The following is a 13,608-nucleotide window of genomic DNA, read 5'->3' on the forward strand; positions in this document are numbered from 1 at the left end:
GTCTGTGTTATTTAAAATAATTTCACTTCAAATGTCTTGATATTGTTACTGATAGTATGAGCTTGGGAGAAGACAGGGACTCTGGAAACTCCAGGGACAAGTGTTGTAAAAATCTAATCTTTTCATCAACAAATATTCATCAAGCACCTTGTCTGTGCATGTGAAACTGAAGATGGTAAAATGTCTGAAGAGCTAATTTCAACTGAATAGAAACTGGTAGTACTCAATAGCCCTGTGAAAGTTAAAGTGTTCATCTCTCAGTCGTAATCCAGCTCTTTGCAACCTCATGGACTGTAGCCCCCTAGGTTCCCCTGTCCATGGGATTTCCAGGCAAAAGTACTGGAGTGGTTAGCCATCCCCTTCTCCAAACCAGGGACTGAACCTGAATCTCCTTCACTGAGGGCAGATTCTTTACTGCCTGAGCCACCAGTTTGAGGTAGACCTCAAACTTGTGTTCCTTGAGCAGTCCTTTTAGATTGTCTCAGAAACTGAAGCAATAAAACTTAATCGTTGTTCCTATATAGGAGTAGTTTGTTTCTTACAAATAAAACTGATTTGACAGTGATCTTGCACATGGGTTACTTGCCATAGCAGGCTTCTAGCTTTCACAGAGAACTTATATTTGAAATTAGTTCTTCTCCTGTAGAAGAGGCATTGGTCAGAGGTTCATCCAGTGATGGGCTTGGGTCCAGCCCAGCCCATGGTTATCTTGCAGTCATGTTTACAGAGTGTGAAGGTGAGGAGCAGCATCCTATGAGGCCAGATTATCAAAACAGATTATTAAACCAAGGTATGTGAAGCAAAGAGGATCAGAAATAGAGGGGAACTGAGCTTAGAGCAGTTTGAAACAAGTGGCAGGACATTGAGGCTGGGAGACAGTTCCCGAGCCACAGTCTACTACTTTGTCAGTACTTTGGATCTGCAATTACCTTGTAGATAAGAATAGCATCCAGAGAACTTACTGATTCAGTCTTTGCTGACCTACGTCCCACAAGAAGCCCTTTCCAAAAAGAATCCTAATTCTGTGAGAGAATAATGTGACAAAATTTGAACTTTACTAGTGAGAAATCATCTTTCTTGCTCAAGTTTTAAATGGTGGAGTCTGAAGTCTCTTTCTGTAACTTGTCTCTAGATGGAAGAACCACTTGTTTAACTCTGATTATTTCTCTAAACTGATTTGAAGAAAAGGAAGATGGGGATAGTATCTAGCTGATGTAGGAAGGATCTAACATTATTATCTGTGGTTCACAAAAATAAACACCTTACTTATTTAAATATAAATAATAAATATAAAATAAATAAAATGCAATGAGTATAAAAGTTTAAACAAAATATTTTGGACACTGGAGCTGAGGCTGGAGCCTTCAGAGGTGAGAGTATCTTCCTGAGCCAACTTGGCATATATAAGGTAGCCAAAGAAACTGAGAGCTGGCTGTTCTGAAAAACAGGCAGTCTTAGACTTCTTTATATATGTAGCAGGTTGGCAAGCTGAGATTCAAACCCAAGATGTCTGACTCAAGAGTCTACAGCCAAATTCAAAAGTTTGTATTTCACCGATATTCTTAACTAGTTATCCCATCATAATATACGTTGTAAAAATAACTAGGTAGAGAAATGTTATATTGTTATATAGTGAATGTTATATTGTTGGAGTGAAAAAATTCTGTCTCTAACTGTACATAGAACCTGTGGTGTCAGTAGAGTCTTAGTTGATAATAATATCAGCTTAACGGTTTTAAGACAAATGTATGTTATTTAATTCAGTTAAACAAATGCTGATAATGACTCTGAAAACTAACCTACAGTGGACCCTCTGTAGGTTCTGCATAGGCAGATTCAATCAGCCACGGATGGAAAATATTTGGGAAAAAACTTATTCCAGAAAGCTCCAAAATGCAAAGCTTGAATTTGCCACACACTGGGTAACTATTTACATAGTATTTATATTGTATCAGGTACTCTTAGGTTGGTACAAAAGTAACTGCGGTTTCAGACTGCGAATCTTCAGTCGTTATAAGTAGGCTCACATACATCTTTATTAGTCAGAATAAGAACCATTACAATCAACACATTTTTGCCAAAGAGAAATAAGTTTGTTTATTCCTATAGGGTAAAAATCTATGCTGCAGGATTTGATGAACTCTTGGAAAGCATTTTCTGCCTCCTGCTGGTTGTGGAAACCTTTTCCCTGCAAGAAGTTGTTGAAATGTTTGAAGAAGTGAGAGGTTGTCATTTGGTGAGAGGTCGGGTGAATATGGCAGTTGGGGCAAAATTCATTCAACTTCTGAAGTACTGATTATGCAACGTGCAGTTGGGCATTGTCATGGAGAAGCATTGGGCCCTTTCTGTTAACCAACACAGGCTGCAGACGTTGCAATTTTCTCATCAATTACACCTCATCAATTTGCCAAGCATACTTCTCAGATGTAATGATTTCGCTGGGATTCAGAAAGCTGTAGTGGATCAGACGGGCAGCATACCACCAACACTGATCATGACCTTTTTTTGGTGCAGTTTGGCTTTGGGAAATGCTTTAGAGCTTTTTCTTTGTCCAACCACTGAGTTAGTTATCACCAATTGTCATATAAAATCCACTTTTCTTTGCACAGAAAATGGTTTGTTGTTGCGTACAGAAAGAGAAGACGACCCTTCAAAATGACAATTTTTTTGATTTGTGGTCATTCATGAGGCATCCACTTATTGAGCTTTTTCACCTTTTGAATTTCTTCAAATGGCAAAGTACCGTAGGATGTTCAATGCTGAATTCTTCAGCAACTTCTTGTGTAGTTGTAAGGGGATCGGCTTCAATGATTACTCTCAATTGGTCATTGTCAACTTCTGATGGCTGGCCACTGCACTCCTCATCTCAAGGTTCTCCTCTCCTTTGGAAAACATCTTGAACCACCACCGCACTGTATGTTCAATAGCAGCTTCTGGGCTAAATGCATTGCTGATGTTGTGGGTTATCTCTGCTGCTTTATGACACATTTTGAACTTGAACAAAAAATCGCTTGAATTTGCTTTTTTGTCTAATATAATTTCTATAGTCTAAAATAGATATAAACAAATAACACATCATGGCAAAAAGAATATAAAGCAAGAAATGCACATTAAAATTATATATAACATAACCACATTTATTTAAGACTGTATTCCAGTATAAATGGTAAAGTTAAAAAATGTAAAACTGTAACTACTTTTGCACTAATCTAAATATAAGTAGTCTGGAAGTTATTTAAAGTATATGGGAGGACGTGTGCTAATATGATATTACTTTATATAAGGGACTTGAGCGTCCTTAGAGTTTGGTATCTGTATGGAGAAGGCAATGGCACCTCACTCCAGTACTCTTCCCTGGAAAATCCCATGGACAGAGGAGCCGGGTAGGCTGCAGTCCATGGGGTCGCTAAGAGTCAGACACGACTGAGCGACTTCACTTTGACTTTTCACTTTCATGCATTGGTGAAGAAAATGGCAACCCACTCCAGTGTTCTTGCCTGGAGAATCCCAGGGATGGGGGAGCCTGGTGGGTTGCCGTCTATGGGTCGCACAGAGCCGGACACGACTGAAGCGACTTAGCAGCAGCAGCAGGGAGTTTTGGAACCCGTCTTCCTCAGATACCAAGGAACTACGGTAATTAGAAATCTAGGTGGATACTGTCCTAGGAAAAAGTGGAGAAAGTGCCCTACTTCTGTTGTCAATATATTTACAGTTTAGGGAATACCAGACAAATGGAGAAGTAATTCAAATATGAGCCCAAGATTGGTAAGAGCTGCACCAGAGAAATAAACATTTGCAGGGGGTTATGAGGAGGCAGAAATGGATTTGAAATGGAAAACTAGTGAGGTGCTATTTTGAATTAGGCCCAGTAAGATAGAACTTTTCATTAGTTTCTCTGCCTCCAAGTGCTATTCCCCACAATGTATTCAGATGATGTCTCACACAGAGATCTTGTTTCACTATAATCCTCAACACCCAAAAGATTTTTCCTGTCAAACATTGATAGAAGTACATATATTTAATCCTAAGCTTTCAAGGACTTTCATCTTTAAACCAATGGATCTCAAACCCAAAAATGCTTATTAGATTCCCTGGCCCCATCTCTGGCAACTAAATCAGAGGATTCCCATGGATAACCAGAGTAACAAGCCATAAGTCCAGCCTCTGAGGACTACTGTAACCTCATGCACCTTCTTCCCCATTCTTATTTCCCCCATGTGCATGTGAATGTGTACATACACACTTAAACACACACACACGCACATGCATACAGGCATGTGCACACAGATTTAAAGCAAAAACAAAAATGAGAAAAATAGAAACAGAAAAGGATAGAGAGGAACAGGGGTGTGTATGCATGTATGTGAACCAAACAAGTAGGGGAGAACAAGACAACAAAGAGAAAAGGAGAAAAGATACAAAGGAAATGAAAGCAGAGGTTCAGTGAAACATTTGATAAGATACAAGATAAAGAATAAAGGAGAGGAAAGAGATGACGCAAAGAGTACGAAAAGATACTGGGTGAAGAGGATAAGGTAGATAGGGGAAAAATACAAACAGAAATATCTTCTTCCCTGTAGACAAATAAAAGTAGGTAGTGATAAGTTGAGATCTACAGAGAGATTAAAAAGAGACAGAGATAATCAAGTAGAAATTTAAAAGAAAAGGTGAAAGAAAAGGTTAGGGAGAACAAAGGGAAAGAGGAAGAAAAAAAAAACAGAGAAGAAAAAAACAGGTAAATTTAGAGAAAAATAATTGGATAGCACAAAGGAAGATGAGCCAAGCATAGAGAAAGCCTGGGTTAAGTGCTAAATATACAGTCAACAACGGTGTGAAGGTAAAGTGGGCTTACATTAAACTGCTGCTGCTAAGTCGCTTCAGTCATGTCCGACTCAGTGCGACCCCATAGACGGCAGCCCACCCGGCTCCCCCGTCCCTGGGATTCTCCAGGCAAGAACACTGGAGTGGGTTGCCATTTCCTTCTCCAATGCATGAAAGTGAAAAGTGAAAGTGAAGTCGCTCAGTTGTGTTGACTCTTAGCGACCCCATGGACTGCAGCCTACCAGGCTTCTCCATCCATGGGATTTTCCAGGCAAGAGTACTGGAGTGGGGTGCCACTGCCTTCTCCATACATTAAACTAGTGGTTCTCAAGCCGGCTGCATAGTAAAATCACCTGTGGATCTTTATTTTATTTAAAAAAATATTTAATTGGAGTATAATTGCTTTACAATGTTCTGTTAGTTTCTGCTATACAGCAGTGTGAATCGGCTGTAAGTATATGCATATCCCCTCCCTCTTGAACTTCCCTCCCTCCCACCCCACCCCCCATCCCACTCCACCCCACCATCCCACCCCTTTACGTAATCATGGAGCACTGAACTGAGCTCCCTGAGCTATACAGCGGCTTCTCACCAGCTATTTCTTTTGCTCATGGTAGTGTGTATCTGTAAATGCTACTCTCATTCATCCCACCCTCTCCTTCCCTGGCAGGGTCCACAAGTCCATTCTTATGTCTACCTGTGGACCTTTAACCACGCTGACCACTCATGTCCTCTCCTCCACCTCTGCTCCACCCTCCAGCCTCCAGCTTAGGATTCTCATTTAACTGGTTTGGTGTGCAGTCTGGGCAACAGAGAGTTTAAAGACTCTATAGGTGATTCTAAGGTGCGTCACAGAGATCTGCATCTCCCAGGAAGCACGGTGGATGGGATGGGCATGAGAGTCCAGGCCACCTCAAAGAAGAGGTCCTGGTAACCCCTTGTACATACCCACTAGGAAATAAAATCACCTGCTGTTTCTCAGGAGTGTTATTTTAGTCATTTAGTAAAAGCTATATCGTACAACCCATTTTTAAAATGTGACTTATTTTGCCATGTTTTTGATAAAAAAGATTTTATTAACAGCATACCAAAAAAGTCCCTCTTCTACTATAGGACAAGTAACTTATCCTAGTATGTAATATACTTTTTATACCTTTTGAAAAATAATGGTTGCATAAAAGAACTCACTTTAAGTGTACTTTTCATACAGAAAATAAAAGCCTGAAAATGTGTATGGTTCTAAAACAAACCACGTTTTTGGCAGAAAACACACACTGGCAGATAACTCTTTTTCTAAGTCTTCTTCCATTATTAGGAAAATATTGCTTTGGCAGTGGATCTGCTGAGGCAAACTCTTCTACAAGTTTCACACTGTGCTTGTTATGGCTCTTAAAAATGTTCTAAAAACAACCCCTTTTGGATTGAAACATCAAATTTTCTCTTGAATTTATATGAGTTTAGAGAGTTTTGGTAAAACTTAACATAGTTCTTTTGCAAATTATCACATTTTCTGATTTTATTGTTCAATTTGGTTATATCAGAAGTTTGGAATATAAACAAGTACTCTTGCATGGATATAACTACATGGATTTCTGGATGAACTGGACTACATTTATGTCAAAACTGTGATTTTAAAAAAACTTACTGGAACCTAATGAACAATTATCTTAAATCTGCCATTGACAAAGCTGCAATTGGAAACTAAATTACTTTAGGTAATCTCTACTAAACACAAATATTCTAAAATTGGGGGAAAATAAACAAAACTCTATGCTTTCTACAGATGCTTTTGTTATAAATACAATACATGGTGACATATTGGTGGATGAGGTAATCAAGAGGACGTGACCCCCCCTTTGATCTGAGAGTTGGACCTGGGCAATCGAAGTTTACTCCCAGCGTCCCATGTGCTTAAAATATACACTCTCCACTGTTCCCACGGTGGGAGCCTTTTTCAAGAATGCAGCCTTGAGAGACCAATGTGCTATTGAGACTATCTGGATAGTAGGTGTGCTTGAACCCAGTTGAGGCCTCTTCAGAAACTTTTAAGATTCTGGCAGGTGGGTGCAGAAATCCACTGGTCTTGCAGCTGCCCAAGACAGCTCATTAAACCTCCCATCTGCCAATTGAGGGTAGCTTGCCAATTTCTTTGGTTTCTCCCTGCCTTCCACATATGGGGCCAGTTTCAGATTTCACCTGGGAGACTCCCTCCCAAGGAAGTTTCTAGCTAACAGTTGGCAAACTAGACAGGAGACCCAAGAACTGAGTGCTGGGAAAGAGCTTCTTAGGAGGAAATTCTGGATTAGCCGTTGACCTCCATATGGGAGAGTAGGAGTGGTCTTATGTAGGATGCTTGTGGACAGATGTCCTTGAAAACACCAGCTGGTCTAATGTGCTTGTTTGAGCTGTGCAGAGTGTACTGCAGCAGAGAAAGCAAATACATGGCTGCCACAGTGGGCTGGTCTTTACTGTGGGCAAGTCACTGAATACCGATGCCCAACCAGAAGCTGAATCTCAAGTTAGAAAATTGGAAGAGCTGAGGTTAGAGAAGGACGTGTGGGTGTCCACTGCCCTGCTTTCTTCGCGCTGGCAGACAAGGTAGAAGAACACGATATGAAGGTGGAAAACTTAGTGTGTGTTTTGCAAAGCTCAGAGGGTGCAAACTGCCATGAGTCAAGGTCTTTCCTTGTGACAAAGCCTGATTAGGACCCTAAGAGGCTGAATCCCTGGGAAAGTGAGGAGAGTGCAGAGGGGGGTGCTGTGGTAATAGTGAAATGGAAGAAATCTCCAATGCCCTGTCTGACCCCTGATATAAAAGAAAGGAAAAACACAGCAATAGTGACCCAAGCCAGTGGGGCAGCTCCCAATTCAAGAAACATTCATGATAAGAAAATAATTTCTCTCTGAGCTTATTGATACAGCTACCAAGTTCTAGCAAAAGGCCCAGGAAAGCATCCAGGCTGGTTGGCGTGGCTGTGGGATACAGAGGGTGATGGCATTTCTTTGACCCAGCAGGAGGCAGAGAAAATGAACATCATCACCAAACATATCGTGCCCTCCCCGCAGCACCTGCCTGGTGCTGCGGGGAGGGCAGTCAAGGGACTCACTCCCTTTACACTTGGATTATTCTATCCTGCAGGAAGGCTTGGTTAATGAGAGAGAACCCCTGGTCATGTGGAGTCCTGAAAATACATAGTGTGCCTTTCTTTTAAGTCGCTTCAGTTGTGTCTGACTCTTTGTGACCCTATGGACTGTAGCCTGCCAGGCTCCCCTGTCCATGGGATTCTCCAGGAAAGAATGCCAGAGTGGGTTGCCATGCCCTCCTCCAGGGGATCTTCCCAACCCAGGGATTGAATGCTGGTCTCTTATGTCTTCTGCGTTGGCAGGCAGGTTCTTTGTCACTAGCACCACCTGGGAAGCCCTGAAAATACATAGAGGAGATACAACAAATTCTTAGTTAGTTGGGAAGGAGACAGGCAGACCATCTGCATCCCTGTCTTTGCAGGCCTTGGTCAGGCCACGTTCGCTTCAGGGATGGAAGCTGAGATACACCAGTCCACCCCCAGCACCTGTATGGGATGCAGATATCCACACTGAGTCCAGGTGTGGGACAGGAGATTTAGGATGTTGGGCAGTCCGTTGCTGATCTGGGGAAACAAAAATTTCAAGAATGGGCACAGGCTATTGGAAAAGCCTGAGACAGAGGGAGCTAAGAGAGCCAATAGCCTGTCCTAACCAGCTATGAATGGTCTGGTAAAAGTAACCCAGAAGCAAATGAGGTTTGACTTCATGGCTCCAGGTCCCCAACTGAACAGAAAGACTGATAACCCAACACTGTGTTGGTCAGCCTATGGAAAGTCTGAAAACCTGAATAGTTCAGACCTGTCTCACCTGCCCCTAGCATCCCGTTGATATAGCCTGCTCCAGTAGCGGCCTCAGGGCTACAGTCTTGTTAGGGGTGGGTGTCGCCCATAGTCTGAGTATAGTATAATACAGACCAAGACTGCCTCCAGGTGAGGGCCACCAGAGGCAATCGGAGGCCTCCTGTTATGCTCACTATATGCTGCCCCCACCCCCACAAGAAATAAACAAAAGGTGGTGATTCTGCAGACACTAAAGCCAAATGTAGTCTAATACACGGTCACCGTCAGACATCTTCTGCACCCCTCCTCCAGTGCCATCAATGGTTACCAAGGGCAAACAGTCAGGAAGGACAGTCCCTTTGATAATGACAATCAGGCTTTCTCCCCCACGAGAATGCCCCAAACCAGAGAACATGGTGGACACTGATACCCTACAAGGTCTAACTCTGCAAACCTCTGTTGGTGAATTCTGCCTCTGAGTTAGAGCAATCAAACCAATGCCAAAGAAAATGCCAGCTGGGAACATAAGGAATAAAAGAAGCTCTCCAGGCACTGCCTTGAGGGGGTACTGTACACCTGCCCCTGGTGCTTTCAACAGCCTGGCATGGATGGTAAAAAGCCAGATGGCAGTGTTGGCTGGTTTGGTTCCTGAAGGGCAAGGAAGAGACAAGCTGCTCCAGGCCTCTCTCTCTGGCTTGTAGACGACCATCTCTCCTCTGTATCGTCTCGTTTCCCTTCTTACACATCTGCCTCCAAATTTCCCTTTCTTCTAAGGACAACAGTCATACTGGATCAGGCCCCACTCTAATGACCCCGTTTTAACTTAATTACTTCTGTAAAGATCCAGCCTCCAAATAAGGGCAGATTCTGAGATAATAGGGGTTAGGTCTTAAACACAGGAATTTTGGGAGAGCACAGTTCAATTCATAGTTCTGTAGCTTTCGTAAAAGTTTTGATTTGGAAGGAGAAAGTATAGGGTAAATCAACAGACATTCAGGCAGTACAGTCATGTTTATAGGTTTTATGCTGTCACCATATCCCCTAAGTTTTGACTTAAAATGTCTTTTGGCTTGAGAATATCTGATCTCAGTAATTATTCTATAAAAATATAAAACTGATGTTAGAGTAGAAGTATGTGTATGAACTGGGTGGAGAGAAATGGTGTGTGTGGGGGTTCGAATATGCCCAGCTTAACTAGTTTTTAGAATAGGTCTATTAATATTGTTATAAAAATCCTTTCCACATTTTAGCAGCTCTTTATATTCCTACCTTGCTTTATCCATACCTCTTCCTGTACCTACACATACTACCAATAACAATTAAACTGCTATAGAGTACAAGGTGCCTTTTCTAATGAAAGGAATACATGTCCTGTGGTTAGAGTCTAGAGGCCTCTAGCCGAATGAGAGTGAGAGCTGAAGAGCCTGGTGCTGTGTTCAGTCACTCAGTTGGGTCTGACTCTTTGCAACCCCATGGACTATAGCCCACCAGGCTCTTCTATCCATGGGGATTTTCCAGGCAAGAATACTAAAGTGGGTTGCCATGCCCTCTTCCAGGGGATCTTACCAACCCAGGGATTGAACCCAGGTCTCCCACATTGTAGGTGGATTCTTTACCATCTGAGACACTAGGGAAACCCAAAGAACCTGGAGACCTGGGCTAAGAGTGAACCACCTTAGCTCCCCAAGGCTGCTTAAAGTAGAGACAGTGCTGAAATGGCAAAATGACTTTGTTGGGTGAGGGGACCCCTAACTGGTAGCCATTTAACCACCAGTTTGCAATATTCTTCAATATTCAAAAACTAATTCTTGCCATCCTGTCTAAGCTGGCTCCAGCTTATCACCTTTAAGTTTCCCAAAATGTGTTTTCAGTGTAGTCCTCCAAACCCAACTCGTATACCATATTCATTTCTGGAGGCTGCTGTAACAAATTACCACAAACTTGCTGACTCGAAAGGACAGAAATGCACTCTCTCAGTTCTAGAGGCCAGAAGTCGGAAACCTTGCAGGGCTGTGCTTCCTCTGGGGGCTCTAGAAGAGAATCCACTCCTATCTCTTTTCTGCTGGTGTCAGAGTTCCTTGGCTTTTTTGGCTTGTGAACACATCACTGTAACCTGTCTTCCTCTTCACTTTGCTTTGTCCTCTGTGTGTTTCTTATCCTCTGTACGTCAGTCTCTTTCAAGGATGTTTGCCATTAAATTTAGGGCCCATTGGGGTAAAATCGCCTCATCTCAAGATATTTAATTTGATCACATCTGCAAAGACCTGTTTTTGCCGAGTAGAGTAACACCCATAGGTTTAGGGGATTAAGATGTGGCCATATCTTTTTTGCGGGAAGGGAGCACCAATCATCTCATTACATTTATTACATGTACAAAATTCATATTAAATAGGTGCTAAAATTTGAGAGAACAGAGAAGATGAGGCAATATAATATTATGAGTATGAATTCCGGAGTCATACTCTTTAGTTTAAATGCCAGTTCCATCACTAACTAGCTGTGTGAACCTGGGGAAGTCACTTAGTGTCTCTGTGTCTGTTTCCTTATCTGTACAATGGGATAATAATAAAGCCTAGCTTATTGAGTTGCTGTGAACATTAAATTGCCCATAGTAAATGATATATTAGTTCAGTTCAGTCACTCAGTCATGTCCAACTCTTTGCGACCCCATGGACTGCAGCACACCAGGCCTCCCTGTCCATCACCAACTCCCAGAGTGTACCCAAACCCATGTCTGTTGAGTCGGTGTTGCTAACCAACCATCTCATCCCTCTGTTGTCCCCTTCTCCTTCTGCCCTCAATCTTCCCCAGCATCAGGGTCTTTTCAAATGAGTCAGCTCTTCGCATCAGGTGGCCAAAGTATTGGAGTTTCAGCTTTAGCATCATTCCTTCCAATGAATACCCAGGACTTATCTCCTTTAGGATGGACTGGTTGGATCTCCTTGCAGTCCAAGGGACTCTCAAGAGTCTTCTCCAACACCACAGTTCAAAAGCATCAATTCTTCGGCACTCAGCTTTCTTTATAGTTCAACTCTCATATCCATACGTGACCACTGGAAAAACCATAGCCTTGACTAGACAGACCTTTGCTGACAAAGTAATATCTCTGCTTTTTAATATGCTGTCTAGGTTGGTCATAACTTTCCTTCCAAGGAGTAAACATCTTTTAATTTCATAGCTGCAATCACCATCTGCAGTGATTTTGAAGCCCACAAAAATAAAGTCAGCCACTGTTTCCACTTTTTCCCCATCTATTTGCCGTGAAGTGATGGGACCATGTGCCATGATCTTCGTTTTCTGAATGTTGAGCTTTAAGCCAACTTTTCCACTCTCCTCTTTCACTTTCATCAAGAGGCTTTTTAGCTCCTCTTCACTTTCTGCCATAAGGGTGGTGTCATCTGCATATCTGAGGTTATTGATATTTCTCCTGGCAATCTTGATTCCAGCTTGTGCTTCTTCCGGCCCAGTGTTTCTCATGATGTACTCTGCATAGAAGTTAAATAAGCAGGGTAACAATATACAGCCTTGACATACTCCTTTTCCTATTTGGAACCAGTCTGTTGTTCCATGTCCAGTTCTAACTGTTGCTTCCTGATGTGCATATAGTTTTCTCAAGAGGCAGGTCAGGTGGTCTGGTATTCCCATCTCTTTCAGATTTTTGCACAGTTTATTGTGATCCACACAGTCAAAGGCTTTGGCACAGTCAATAAAGCAGAAATAGATGTTTTCCTGGAACTCTCTTGCTTTTTCAATGATCCAGCAGATGTTGGCAATTTGATCTCTGATTCCTCTGCTTTTTCTAAAACCACATTTGTTATTATTTTTATTATTGCTATTATTAGAGGAAATTAGGCTGAATTCATAGAATTTATTAAAACCTTGGCATTGCAATTGTTTACGGTCTTACAGGACTAGACACTTGTCATGTGGAAGTCCACAAACTGGCTTGAAAGGAATGATCCCTGCAGATCCAACTTGATCCATTGATACATTCCAATTTTGTCTCAGGTCTGTCTTGAAAATGGTAATAGGCTGTTTTGTTCTTCCTGGTTCCATTTGTGTGCTAAAGAAGGGAGATTATACCTTCCACTTGATCAAAAGTGGCTCAAATCTGTCCCTTTGTTTGACAGTACCAAGTTTAGAAAAAGGGCAAAATCTGAAAGCTTTGAAAGATATATTTATGCTACATGTTCGCACCATCACAATTTTTACCAGCACCTCTAGAACATACATTCTAATTCATTATGATGCAAGAATAGAAATGCTAATCCACTAAAAGTGTGAGAATTCTTGCTGATCCACTAAGCACTCATGTTAACATTCATTAATAAAAGAAATAAATTCTGACTCTGTTGTAAATTATGTGAGCGGGAAGGTAAGGAACCTAGGAAAATAATTAACTAGTATAGTTCATTTAGATGCATTTCCTCTGAAAGCATTAAAATGTCTTTGTTGCTTCCTGCAGGAATTACTTTAAAGCATTGATATATTGTGCTTCTTCTATATAATTTTCAGATAGTAGATTGTGTGGTTTATAAAGTAAAAAGAAGACTGTAGAATTTCATATTCAAGCTAGCCCTCATTGGTAGACCATAGGTTTATTCAAACAAAAATTATTTTCTATGATTAGTCAATTATATAGATAGCTATTATTCAATGCTTTTTTCTTCTGCCTTTTAATTTTTAAATTCCCTTTTGTTAAAAACAAATATAAGGCCTCTTTGTGTGGACAGAATGACAGATGCTAAATAACAAATAAAAGAATAAATCAGTTTAATTAATAAAGCAGTGTTTCTGATAGCAGCTTTTAAATATACTTTGTTATTACCTACATATTTGACTGGAAACTGAAAAGCATTAGGCTATTAGATCTAGAAAAGTGGGTCACATGACCACATGAGGTTGTCAGGGAAAAAACATATAT

This window comes from Oryx dammah, unplaced genomic scaffold, assembly GCF_014754425.2.
Source record: "Oryx dammah isolate SB20612 unplaced genomic scaffold, SCBI_Odam_1.1 HiC_scaffold_2, whole genome shotgun sequence".
In the NCBI taxonomy this organism is placed as follows: Eukaryota; Metazoa; Chordata; class Mammalia; order Artiodactyla; family Bovidae; genus Oryx; species Oryx dammah.